The sequence below is a fragment of the Ambystoma mexicanum genome, chromosome 1q (assembly GCF_040938575.1).
Source record: "Ambystoma mexicanum isolate Mex_15411 chromosome 1q, UKY_AmexF1_1, whole genome shotgun sequence".
Lineage (NCBI taxonomy): Eukaryota > Metazoa > Chordata > Amphibia > Caudata > Ambystomatidae > Ambystoma > Ambystoma mexicanum.
Genome location: NC_090922.1, coordinates 587125494 through 587139161, shown reverse-complemented (window position 1 = coordinate 587139161; position 13668 = coordinate 587125494). Strand labels below are relative to the sequence as shown.

Genomic DNA, 13668 nt, shown 5'->3' with positions numbered 1-13668 from the left:
CATTAATATTAGTCTGCACGGAAACTAAAGCCTTGGGATTCTACTTGGATTCAGCATTGAACCTGGGTAAACAAGGTAACACTACGACTTCTGCAACAAAATGCATATGTAAGCTGATACATGCGTGCAAACCCTTCTTATCCACTAATAGTTGCATCACTCTAGCACAAGCCTTAATCCTTTCCAAACGGGATTATTGTAACACCCTCTATGCAGGAGCTAACTAACAAATTCTAAATAAACTCCAAACACTACAAAAGAATGCACTAAGAACAGCACTAAGTATGCCTAGGAGACAGCACATCTCAGAGGTCAGAAGAAACTGGCTCTCCGTTAAGGACAGGATTCAGTTGAAAATAGTTTCTATCACATATACATGTCTAAATAATGCCGCCCACAGTACCAAAGACAAAAAAATCATTAAATTATTATCGCGTCCTACAAGGGCTGTAAAATCGTGCTGCATAGCAACTCCCAGATTTAATCTCAAAGGCTGATGGTATTAGCTTCCCCGTTCAGGCCGCCCACTACTGGAACTCTCTCCCTATTCATCTGCAAACTGACGAGACCTTCCAAAGTTTTTGGAAAAACAACAAACTGGTTGGTGTCAAATGACATTTGACTTCAAGTACTCCTACTACCTTCAAGTCCACACCAACACTGATCTTGTATTGTACCGTATCCTAGCTTGCTCAACGTGCATGTCAATAGCTGCATTTTATTTTGTTGTAAATATCTACCTGTATAACGGCAACTTGATATTATGAATGTCAATTGCTGCATGTAATATTGCTTGTAAACATCTATTTGTGTAAGTAACTTCTGTAAGTTCTTGCAATGTGCCCAGATAACTACGGGATTGGCGCCCTTAAGAAATCAATAAATAAACATGTCCTGTAGGGACTGACTTTGAGGACATTCTCAACGAGAATACCCATTAGTTAGGCTATGCCTCTCTTGGAATTCATTAAAAAGGTGGTCTCTAGGGCGGTCAACCCAAAGGTTGAAAAAAACATTCAAGCCATCTCCATCTTATCCGCTCTACATCGGAGGACTGGTCAAGTCATATTCTCTGGGGGTTACTACTACCAGAAAGAGAGCTGGTCTACCTCTGAAGCACCTCCCAACGAGGAGTGTAAAAGGCTATCCATGCTGGGTAAGCGTATCTCGACTTCTGATGCATTCATGACCGGATTCTGTGGACAACGCAGCAAGAGTCATCGCAGAGGGAACCCTCGTAAAGAGACACTCTTGGTTTAGGGGCTCTGACTTTAAGCCAGAAACACAGACGGCTCTAATCAACATGCCCATCGAGGAGGGTCTCCTCTTTTGGTAAAGAGGTTGACCAAGTAGAAACCATGAAAAAAGAGCATGAAACCCTCAAGACCCTGGGTCAGATACCCAATAAACCCTTCATTCAAAAGGGGGTATTCAACACACGCCGGAATTTTCGGGCGCATGCTTTCAGCAGACCAGGTCAATCCGGCACGGGCAGGTCTATTGCCTCCTATTACACCCCCTGGGGCCAATTGTCCTACCAATACCAGCAGCGAGGGTTTCGCTGTGAGAAGGGACGAGGCAGAGCTGTGGCCTCTAGAGGCAAAGAAGCACCTGCCTCCAAATGACAGACCTATCCATGTTTCCTCCATGCGTCCCCGGTCGGGGTCGGGGGGTGGGTCATCTAACACTTTGCCCAGCAAAGGGAGGGCACACGCTGTAAGGCCAATGCAGGGAAGTTGAGGTCAACTTAGTGTAGAGGTAAATTGCACTTTCAAAGATGGGAAGCACCCCAAATGGCAAAAGGATAATGTACCCCAAGCCCCACAGTAACTTTTGAAATGAAGTTCCAACTGGATGCAATGCAGCAGAGTACTCTACACAGTGGCCAAGGGATACTTGGTGGAGTTCCTAGAAACCCCTCGTCACCATTCACCTCCAATAGGAAGAATGTCCTCCGAATCCCCCAATATCCTGCAGCCTGAGATAGAACTACGGCTTCAAAAGGGAGCGATCAAACTGGTACCATGCCTCAGTGTAATTCTTTGTTACAAAGAAAGATCTAACAATGCACCCAGTGCTTGAACTGCGTCCTGCAAACACATATGTCAAACCCAAAACGCTCAGGTTGCCAATGTTGCAGCAAGTCATCCCACTACTGAAAGTTATGGATTACATGGCAACACTGGACATGAAAGATGCCTACTTTGATATTTCAATGTTGCCAGTGCACAAAAAATATCGCTGATTCAAACTGGGAGACCATCACTATCAATTCAAAGTTCTACCATTCGTCATTGCATCAGCCCCCAGGGTATTCACAATGGTCTTAGCAGTAGTAGCAGCCCGCTTGTGAAGGCAGTCCATTTCAGTGTATCCTTACATAGAGGACTGGATAATTCTTGAGGACGTGCTCCCAGAGGTGCCTTTCGACCTGCTGTTCCAATTGGGCTTCTCTATAAAATAAAAAACAAGTAAAGTCTAGTGCCCAGCCAATTAAAACAGTTTCTGGGGGCACTAGTCAAAACAGACGGACTAGTCTTCCTCTCTGTTGAGAAGATCCAAAACGTGTTTCAAACACCTCGTATGTAGCCAGTCGTCAAGTGACTGTATGAAAGGCGATGCGCCTGCTAGGAATGCTGGCTTCCTGTATCTGCCTGGTGCCTCACACCAGGCTGCCCATGAGTCAGATGCAAGTGTGGCTAGCAAAACAATGGTCGCAGGTAATCTGGTTGGTGGCACGATCTAGTGGTAGTTTCGCAACCTCTGGTTTAATCACTACAGTGGTGGAACAAAAGCAATCCGCTAAAGGGAAAACCTTTCCACACACCAGCGATCGAGGCCTCTCAAAAGATGTGCCAATGATCGGTTACAGTACTCGCCTCCTTCAGCACTCTAACGGCCTGTGGACACAGGCGCTAACCAGAAAGCACATCAACCTTCTGAAACTACTAGCGGTCATCAAAGTACTTCAAGCCTTCAAGATGCAGCTAGCTCAAAAAATGGTCCTAGTCCTCAGACAGTACCACAGCCATGTTTTATGTAAGCAAACTGGGCGAACGCAATCTCTCCAAGGCTGTCCAAACTAGCCCAGAACATCTGGCTGTGGGCCTACATCACAAAAGTTCCTAGTGGCACAACATTTTCCAGGGGAACTAAATTCTCTGGCAGACGTACTAAGCAGGGGTACATTGCTACCCTCAGAGCACGAGTGGCAACTAAACACATACGTGCTAGACCATGTCTTCTCAAACTGGGGGTTCCTGGAAATAGACCTTTTTGCAACCCTGGAAAACGCACAGTGCCAAGATTACACGTCCAGATTTGCCCAAAAAAAGAATCGAAGGGGAATGAACTTTTGATGAACTGGTCAGGGAAATTTGCATACACCTTTCCCCCAACACCTCTTCTCACCAGAATAGTCCACAAGCTACACTGGGAACAAGTTAAACTAATCCTGATGGCTCCAATGTTGGCACGCCAGACCTGGTTCTTTCATGTAAATCAAACTATAGAATGCCCCGCATTTTTCCAAAATCCAACAAACGCAGCAGAAAGGAGCATTCATACACTAGATATACGCTGATCTGTCATGCTCTACATTGAAAAGAAAAGCTCATCAGAAAAACAGATTGTTTCTTTGTATTTGTAGCCGCTGGAAGAGTAGGGGACCTTTTCTCTAAAGCAGCTATTCCTTAATGGATTGTCGCATGCATCCAACTCTTGTTACTGGATAACATTGCCATTTAAGACTAGAGCACACTCCACTCAAGGCACAGGGGGCAACTCTTGCCTTCATAGAAAATGTACCCGAGATGCCATTTGTAAGGCTGCCACTTGGAGTTCAATACCCACTTTCACCCAACATTACTGTCTGGACACACATCCAAGGGTGATGCACAGGTGGGATAAGCGGTGCTGAAACGTCTTTGCCGCACTACCTTCCAACAACCTCCACCTGCTTCTAGAAGTGCTGCTTGCAGATATATGCAAAGCATGTGATTTTAAGCAGCTCCACAAGCCTCAGAAGGGATACAGTACTCACCGGAATACTATTTCTGATGCTTGTATCTGCTTAGATTTGCATGCGCCCATCATTCCTCCCCTCTTGGAGTTGAAGATTCTTGGGAAATTAACATAGATCTTTACCACCCCATGGTTTCTACCTACAATCCATGCTTACAACTTACACTCCCCCTTGTCAGAAACAAATACACACCTATGTTCCGTCCCCTTTCCTCCATACTTGTGGGACATTCCATCCTTCGGGACGGAACCAGAGCACTTTTGTCAAAAAGCATAAAAAATTTAATTTTGTGTCCTTTTATTTTTACGCGGGTTACCGCACGTGGCTGTAACCCTGCCCTCCTGAGCTCCGCCCTGCGCATCGCATAATCAGAAAAGTTATCAATTTACACGCCAAGTTAACGAGGAACTGCGGTGACAAAGACTTAACAGCTCTGCACATTCAGTTATCCTCCGAAGTACCGCTGCAGGACTCCTCCCGACGTCCCCATGACTGAGGCTCAGGAATACAGGGTCTGCACCGCTGTAGCGTGACAGAATCCAGCTGGAACACTCTTCTTGAAACCAGAGGTATTGTTTAGACTTGGGGTACTTACCTCATTGTCTTTTAGCTGTGCTGTTATCGGTTGGGAATTGTAGTCACTTTCTTTTAGAGTTGATTCTAACTCACTTAGGCTTAACAGCTTGTGACCCTACAAGTGATTGTCTAACAAACTCTTTGTGCAAGACTTTGATTCTAAGTGCCTCAGCTCCATAGACTTTCCAATTGACCTTGGCTCCCTGCAGACACTTGTATCCTATTGATTTCGATGTTGTTTGTCCCTCATAGGTTGTAACTGGTTTTACACTGTAGCTCCTGTGAAAGGCTGGTCCAGATTTCTTTGGAAGATTTAAGTGTCCTCACTTATACTGAGAATCTGAGTAACCTTTTTTCTTCCTTTAAACCTTTCTTTTCTGCAACCTCAGAATCTGCAAAGTATAACTAGTGTTTTTATATATATATATATATATATATATATATATATATATATATATATATATATACCATTCTGAAGCTTGTTAATCTGCTTAGTCACATGCTGTGCGTATAGTCCAGCTTCTAGTGGTAATCGCAGATTATTGCATCTTGCCTTTCGAGGATCGAAAAGGGACGTCGACATGGGCGTGCTTATAACACTATCCCTAACATGTCGTGTAGTGTACCGAAAATCCCTCATGCGTTGAGGTCCCTCAGATTGGTTTTTTTCCGCCCAGCTAGCTGGTTGCCTTATGTGGAGCTCGAAAATTGCTAGATATATTTCTTTGTCCACGACCTCCGGTCGTTTAATATTTGTCATCCTTTCACCAATGACTACTTCAGAACCAACTCTGAAGATTGCTGAAGACTTTATTTCGGCAGCTGGTGCTCCGGTCTACTGCATGGCCTTGGCCCTCCGGCCAGGCCTATACAGTAGGGAGAATGGGGCTCAGGGTTCTGATTGTTTTGTAGAATGTATTTCCTTCTCCCTTCACTTTTCCGTTGTTGGTTTCTTTGTCACTTTTAACCTGAGCTATGGACAGGACATCTTTTTTAAATTTTGACCTTCTTGCAGCGGCAAATATCTCTGCAAAAACACACAACGGAAGTATAACAAGTGTCTACCTCGCAATCATAACGAGCAGTCCTGCAAATCCTGTCTACTTTTACGTCCGAAGACGTTAAAAGATCGCCGGACGAAACGGTGGGTGGCCTACACGATGCAGTAGTCCGAAAGTAGCTTTGGCGCCTCGAGTGACGAGGAAGTAAGCAACAGCCATGGCTCTGATCCAGAGGCCATTGACCTATCTACAGAACAGCCAAGTTCGGAGATGGCCGTCCCTGGCCCTGTCAGGCAAACCACTGGTTCTGCTATGGTGAAGGTACACCCCGGCGACAGGGACAACACACATCACATAAAGAAAAGCACACCACACCCTTGGCATCTTCGACTGACTTGTTGGGAAGGCCAGACTCCAAAGGCTACGCCGCAACACTCAACAGAACCCGCCGGTCCTCAGGATTGCCTGCCCTCCCTCCCTCCCTCCCTAGTCAGAAGGGTGTCAGCACCAAACACCACATGAGCACTGAGATGCCTCATAAGAGCGTGTCAGCGCTGAAGGTTTTGGTGGCGCCGAAAAACGCGACTAAGGCGGTAGGCCCGTCTTAATCGCTCCCAGATACGCCGAGATCCCCAAGAGTCTCGCAAACATCATCTTGTCGGCTAATAAGTCGAAGGACACGTCCAAAGACTCATTGAAGGTCGAGAAGAATATTCTGAAGGTTCCCAGCCCCTGTCTAAGACTGTCGACAGATCTCGAACGCCTACAGACCCAAGTCTCAAGAGTCCTTTTCCCCCTCCAGATCCTTCTGGTTAATCCTTCTGGATCAGAGATGGGTTTGAGGGGTATATGAACAAGCTCTCAAAGTTTGTGGATTTTTCTGAAGAATTGATCACCCCTAAAAGGCCTAGAGAGGAAGTCTCCTACCCTACTATGTTCAAATTTCAAAACATTTCCAGTCAGAATCCTCTTGAGGAGGTGGTTGATCTTACAGAGCCAGAAGATATACACCAGGACCCTTATGACCATGGTGAGGATCCCTTTGACGTGACTGTAGACTACTCTCCAGATTGGGGTGTTGGACAGCCAGTGGGTGAGGCACCATGTATGTCACTGTCCACTACCCCTGATCCAGACACACTGTGCATGGATTGCCCTCCTCACCTCCTAGATGACAAGCCTCTCCCATCGATGACCAGATGGCATTCAATGCTATCCTTAAAGATGCTGAACACATCAGATTGCCACTCAAGAGGCGGTACAAGACACCGACATCGTAGAGGATGTTTTGAAAGAAAAACCACCTTAAAGTCAGGCGATCCCTCTGTTAAACTCCATCAAGCGACGCAGCTCTCCCTCTTTGTTGACTCCAACTCAGATGACCGCAGTAAACCCATGAGTTGGGACTTTTTCGCCCCTCGCCAACAGATTCGCTATATATTCGGGGCTATATATGCCACTCCCAACTCCCTAGTGGTCACAACTACTAAGAGAGCACGAGTACCCTTCTCTATGGCTGAGGCACCTCCAGACAAGGATTGCAAGAAGTTGTATGCCCTGGGGAAGTGAATTATGTCAGCAGCCTATTTCACCAGGATAGTTACCACCACATTGCTGGCTTGTTACAGCAATGTTCAGTGCAATTTGGTCCAGGAGGGCCTTACAGAAGTCCCAGAACCAACGCAATCATGCCCGCTGGCGGTTGTGTCGGAGGGAAGGCAGGTCAATCAAAACATTCTCAAAAACACCTTGGATGCTGCAGAAACAGCAGGAAGAACACTGGGCCAAGGTACCTTGCTAAAAATGCACGCATGATTAAAACGCTTCTTGATTTAAACCTCAAACCCAGGCATCCCTCATCAACAAGTCGGCAGAAGAAACTAACCTGTTTGGAAAGGCAGTGGATGAGGCTTTAGAGGCTGCAAAAAAGGAACATGAGATCTAAACCAGATTACTCAGACCCATCAGCCGCTCCTTTCAGGGACAGTCCTTCTCACGTTCCCCCCCCCCCCCCCACCATGAGAACGGAACGGGAAATGCATTTTGGTCCTCAGGACAAGGGGAAGCTGCCACAAGCCATTATCAGCCAAGAGGGAAGCGACGCGGCAAAGGAAGGGGTAGAAGCACCACCCCAAGAGGCTCCCTGGCCTCAAATAAAAAATTACTTACTGATGGGTCCACTCCCCCGCCTCCCTGGTCAGGGGACTGATAACATTCTTCCCTGCATGGGCGGGGATTACCACACACCAGTAGGTGCTAAAGACCGTCACACATGGTTACTGTATTGAGTTTTGCTGACCACCTCGATACCGACCACCAACAAAGTTGCCCCCATTCTACAGGTAAACATGGGTATTTATTTAGTGTACTTCCTTGTACCTAGAAAGGATCTCGCTGTAACGCTCACCTGATTCCCGTAGAGGCGCCCGTCTTGACTGGGCGTATACCGTATCTTCAAAGGTGATGTGTAACACACGGCTGGCTCTTTGGGCTGGACCTCTGTGCACTGTATGTCTGGCTCGAAGGGTAAGATGTCTGCAGATAGAAAATGTGGGATTAATGAACTGGGTTATTGAATGTCTCTCTTTTTCCCTTTTTTTCTTCTCCTGTAGAACCCCAAAGGTTAACGCTCTCACCTTAGGTAAGTGAACGCCGTGCTCTCCATCTGCCTCGAGGCAGGGTGCTGTAACCAGTTTCTTCACTGGATAAGGGGAGCAGGCTTCTTGACTTCAGAGAACTGCTGTCCGTCGTTTACTGCACGAACGGTAAGTTTCGAGTAATTCTAATGTCTTTAAAGTCTTTAGTAATGATGTCTCTTGTTTTGCAGGGTTCCGGCGATGGCGGATGGCGGGCTGAAGTGAGTTGAAGATGGAGCCCGTGTGATGAATAGAAGCGCCTGGAAGCACGTAAGTAAGCGCTTGTTGCCTGCTTCACGATGCGCTCTAACTGTCTTTTTATTTTGCAGGTACAAGTTCGGGGCGGCTGCAGGGTGCCGGAATACCCACTGGGTTAGATGTGGAAAGGAGTAATGGCACGTGAGTATTAAAGTTCCCCAATGTCTTTAAACGCACCTTGTTTTGTCTTTCAGATGCCGGAATGCAGCACGAGGCGTTGGTGACAGCCGATGGGCCAGGTAAGTGAAGAGCTGGCACTGAAGACAGTAATGCTAACCTGTTCTTTCTTGTCTTTATAGGTGTTGCTGAAGACTGGATTCAGAATGGTAAGCCTTTTTCCTTAGGCCCAGGATCAGATGCAGAAGACACGATGAGCGTTCTGCTGCTGAGGATGCAGAATAACGCAAAGCAAGATTCATCCATCGGGTGTGGTTTAAATAGCCTCCTGTAGTGCTTAGGTGTCTCCTTCCACAGCCACGCCTAGGTAAGAAAAGAGTTCCTGCTTTCCAGAAGAGTTCCAGTGTTCTGAATCTAGGGAGTGGCTCCTGCCCCACCCAACAGGAAAAGTAGTTCCAAACAGAAGAGGATCAGAGACTCAACTGGCAGGCAAGTAAGCAGCATGGTCTGCTGCAGGTAAGTCCACCCAAGCATTATGAGCCCAGCGCTTCCAGCGCTGGGACTGGGCATATTTATGAGCCTGGTGCCACTGGCGCCAGGACTGGGTCCAAAAGGTCCCAATTGGGACTGGTTGGCACTCGGAACCTGGGTTATGGATCTGCTTCCAAGGGAGTTGGGAAAACCCTGACCTTTTGGAAGCAGAGATCATGACACTTGCACTGCGCCTTGTGCTAGACTTGCGCCAGGGAACAAATTTGTCATGCCACAAAAGTTCCGAATGACAACATTGCAAGAGGTTTTCCCTCTACTAACACAAGGGGATTACATGGCAACATTGGACATGAAAGATGCATATGCTGCCAGCGCACAGAAAATACCCAAGGTTCATGATGGAGGACAAGCACCATCAGTTCAAGGTCCTTCCCTTCGGCATTGCCTCAGCCCCAACGGTATTTACAAAGGTGCTGGCAGTAGTATCGGCTCACCTGCGCAGGTAGTCCATTCCAGTTTATCCTTACCTCGATGACTGGCTAATAACAGGGGATTCATACGGAACATGCCTATCAAATGCCCAACGGACGGTAGATCTACTCTTCAGTCTGGTAGTCTCAATAAATGAGAAAGTCTAGCCTAGACCCCAGCCAAGTCGAAACATTTCTGGGGGGCTCTAATTCGGACAGAAGACTGCCTCGTCTTCCCCTCCGAGAGGGTCCAAAACATGCTGTTCCAGATCCCTCACTATGTAGCCAGTCGCAAGGTGACTGTACGCAAAACCATGCGACTGTTAGGGATGATGGCCTCCTGCATTTACTTAGTCCCACACGCAGGTTTGCGCATGTGCCCCATGCAAGAGTGGCTAAACAGCCAATGGTGTTAGGCCAGCGGACAATGGGACAATCTAGTGTTTGTCTCGGCACCCCTCGTTCTCTCTCTCTCTGCAGTGGTGGTTCACCCCTGCAGTAGAAGCCACTCTCACCATGGACGCATCTCTGATGGGGTGGGGGGGGGGGCTCACCTCCATCGCACAGTGGCTGGTCCCCAGCAGTAGCATCCAACCACATAAACCTGTTGGAATTGTTAGCAGTGTCCACAGCCCTAAAAGCTTTCCAAACACAACTACAGGAGAAGACAGTACTGGTCCGCATGGACAGCACCACGGCCATGTATTACCTGAACAAACTGGGCGGGGGGGGGGACACTCTCCAGGGCTATACAAACTGTCCCAGAACATTTTGAAGTGGGCTCTCAAACACTGTCTCGACATGTTCATGGGGAACTCAATCCTTGGGCAGATGTGCTCAGCAGAGACTTCCCTCTACCCACATAGTACGTAAGGCAAATACACGAAGACATGTTCTCCAATGTCTTCGCGGAATGGGGTTTCCGAGCTATCGACCCGTTTGCAACTCTGGGGAGCACACAATGCCAAGATTACGCCTCCAGGTACCCTCAAACTGCTACAAGGGGGGGAACGGTCTCTGGATAACATGGTCAGGGAAATGTCTGCTTTTCCCCCCAAACTCCCCTACTTGGTAAGATCGTGCACAAAATGCACCAGGAACCAGTCACAATGATCCTTGTGGGCCCGACAACCCTGGTTCTTCCATCTGATGGCAACGTCGATCTCTCCTCTGATGAAACTGCCTTGCCCATACAACATGCTCTCACAAGACAGGGGGAAAGGGGTGTTTGGGGACACTCGATCCATGCCCGCTAACTCAACTTAGTGACCTGGCTCCTGTAGTCCTAGAGTTCGGGCACCTCCAACTCCCTCAGAAATGCATGGACATTCTTAAAGCTGCTAGAAAGCCCAGCGGCAGACATTGCTATTCCAATAAGTGGAAACACTTTGGTAACTGGTGCCATTCTGAGAGCATCAATCCCATAGACTGCTATCCAACACATAGTCGTATCCCTGACTCATCTAATTGACTCAGGTCTGGTTTGTAATTCCCTGAAGGTCCACCTAGCTATACTTTAAGCTTACTCTACGTCCCGAAAGAAGGTGTTGTGGTGTAAGATCCCAGTGATCAAGTAATTTATGGAAGGGGTTAAAAGACTTCATCCCCCAGTTTCAAACCCTGCTCCCGGACTGGACCTAAAATATGGTATTAGCTATTGGGATTTCCATTTGAACCTATCCATAAGGCTAGCCTTAAAGCACTCCATTACAAGACAGCCTTCCTAGTTGCAGTCACTTCAATAAGAGTCTGTGAATTGCAAGCCCTTTCAGTTCAAGACCCATTTGTCACAATTAACAAAGATAAGGTGGTTTTGCACACTCGCCCAAGGTTTGTGCCTAATTTCATTTAAAAGTTCCATGTGAACCAATCAATGGAATACGAATCTTCTTCCAGAACCCCAATAACTTGGAAGAAAGAAGCCTTCACACACTTGATGTGCGCAAGGCAGTCCTATATTATCTGGACAAAACCAATAAAGACTAATCAGTTTCTTGTGTTGGTGGCGCTGGTGGAGAAGGGGACCCGGTCTCTAAATCAGCCATCTCAAAGTGGATTGCATCACACTCTGCTACGATCTTGGCAAGAGAGAACTGCCCTTCAAGCCTAGAGAACACTCTACTCTTGCTTCCATGGCATTCATTGCAAATGTTCCCCTTGTGTCCGTTCGCAAGGCAGCAACCTGGAGTTCTATACACACTTTACTAAAACACTACTGCCTAGATACTCATTCTAGGTCTGATTCTGAGGTGGGACAAGCGGTTCTGAGACATCTTTACTACTGTTCCTTCTCACACCCCACCTCCTACTCTGGATACTGCTCGCTAGTCTATGCACAGCATGTGACTCTAAACAGATTCAGAAGCATCAGAAGACATGCATTACTTACCGTAATAGCATTTTTGATTGTATCTGCTTAGATTCACCTACCCTTCCTCGGTGCTTGCAGTAGAAGGAACGTAGACCTCTTACTGTTCTCTATCTGTACTCACGTTAGTCATAAGGCTCCCTCACAGCAGAAAAAATGCAACCAGAGGGACCTTGACGCATGAGGGATTTTAGGTACACTAAAGGTCACGTTAGGGATAGTGTTACAGGTACACCCCTGTCAATTTCCCCTTTCGATCCTTGAAAGACAAGATGCAGTACTCTGTGATTACCACTATATGTCAGACTATATGCACTGCATTTGAATCTAAGCAGATACTATCATCATAAATGCTATTACGGTAAGTAATGCATGTCTTACTGTCCTTGGGATTGAAGTCCCCTCAGGGTGAAGGAATTGTGTAAAAAGCATATCCAAAGATTATCCACTAACTTGTTCCCGATTCTGAAAAGTAATTTTAAAGTAGAATTACATTGTTACATAAAGTGGCTTTTTAAAGAACGCTTATTTAAAAATTGTTACATAAATAACTAACTCAAACACGGAGTGTCAGTGTTACTTGATTACTTGTGTTTAGGAATTTAATTTGTACAGCACTACATCTCACATTTACCACTCTTGAGATGGGCCTGGCTGCTCAGTCACGCTACCAACTTGTGTAGTACAGCCCTATGCCAAAAGGTGGGTTACCCAATACCAAGCAGTTAAGTGTTGTGTAGTCTCACACGGTGGGACTACATCAATTCTTAACTAACAGCAGGCAGGTACAATATAACACCTCGATCCCTGGAGAGAATGTCAACAAGACTGTGTCACTGAGTGAGTGTATGTAACAAGTAATGCTATTTAATGTGTGTCCCTCTCCCCCCTCTTAGAGGATTTGGCTTGCTGATCTTCTCGCATGGTTGTGTAATTAAGATCCCAGGATAGAGCAGGGAAAGTCACTTATTTGTGAGGTATAGTTTCCTTCCTCATGGATATCTTCTAATCTTAAATGACCTACCCTCCTCCCCTTCGTGATGGAGTAAAAAGTTTAAGAAAAAGTGGTAAAGGTATACATCTCACTATAACAAATATAATCAATCAGTCTGTGCTTTGTGGGTTCTCTCTGGAGGCCTTCTTTTGGTGACAGTGGTCTCTTGTGTGTATACCATAAATTGATTACATATATCGTTTGTATTGTTAGTTCCTGTTTGCAAAGTCAGGTTAAGGCAGTCTTCTGATTATATTTCTACTTTTTTGATTTAGGATGGTAGAAAGAAATGCAAATTTGTTACAAATTGGCTCTGTTCCCCAGAGATTTCCTTAATTATGTGTTTTAGGATCCCACTCGTGCACATAGATATTGATCGTTGATTGGAATGCAGATACTTGTGATGGAGGATTAATATTGCAAGTACCTTTTTTATGTTTTGCATTTGTCTGGAATACAGTAAACCTACAACCCATCTGATCTTCCAGATATGTTTGAAAGTGGTCTTTTATGAACAGTGATGCTTCTGAAGGTCTCCACATAAAAAATATGAATCTGATGTGGGATTGGGTTCATTGTGTTTTTCTGGTCAACGTCCAAATGGTCTGTTAATACGTGAGTTGTTGCTCACTTTATATTCAAGAAATACCAAATTATTCTAGATTCGCCTATTCTATGCTAGTGTAGATGTACAACATCCAAAACTTTTATCTAGCTAAAAATGTATTAGAG

General features: G+C 46.1%; 1 protein-coding gene across 5 annotated transcripts in view; it reads left to right on the top strand.

Annotated features, from left to right (window-relative positions):
- RC3H1 (ring finger and CCCH-type domains 1) overlaps window positions 1-13668 on the top strand; it is a 1368452-nt gene that overhangs the window by 215593 nt on the left and 1139191 nt on the right. The window lies entirely within an intron of this gene.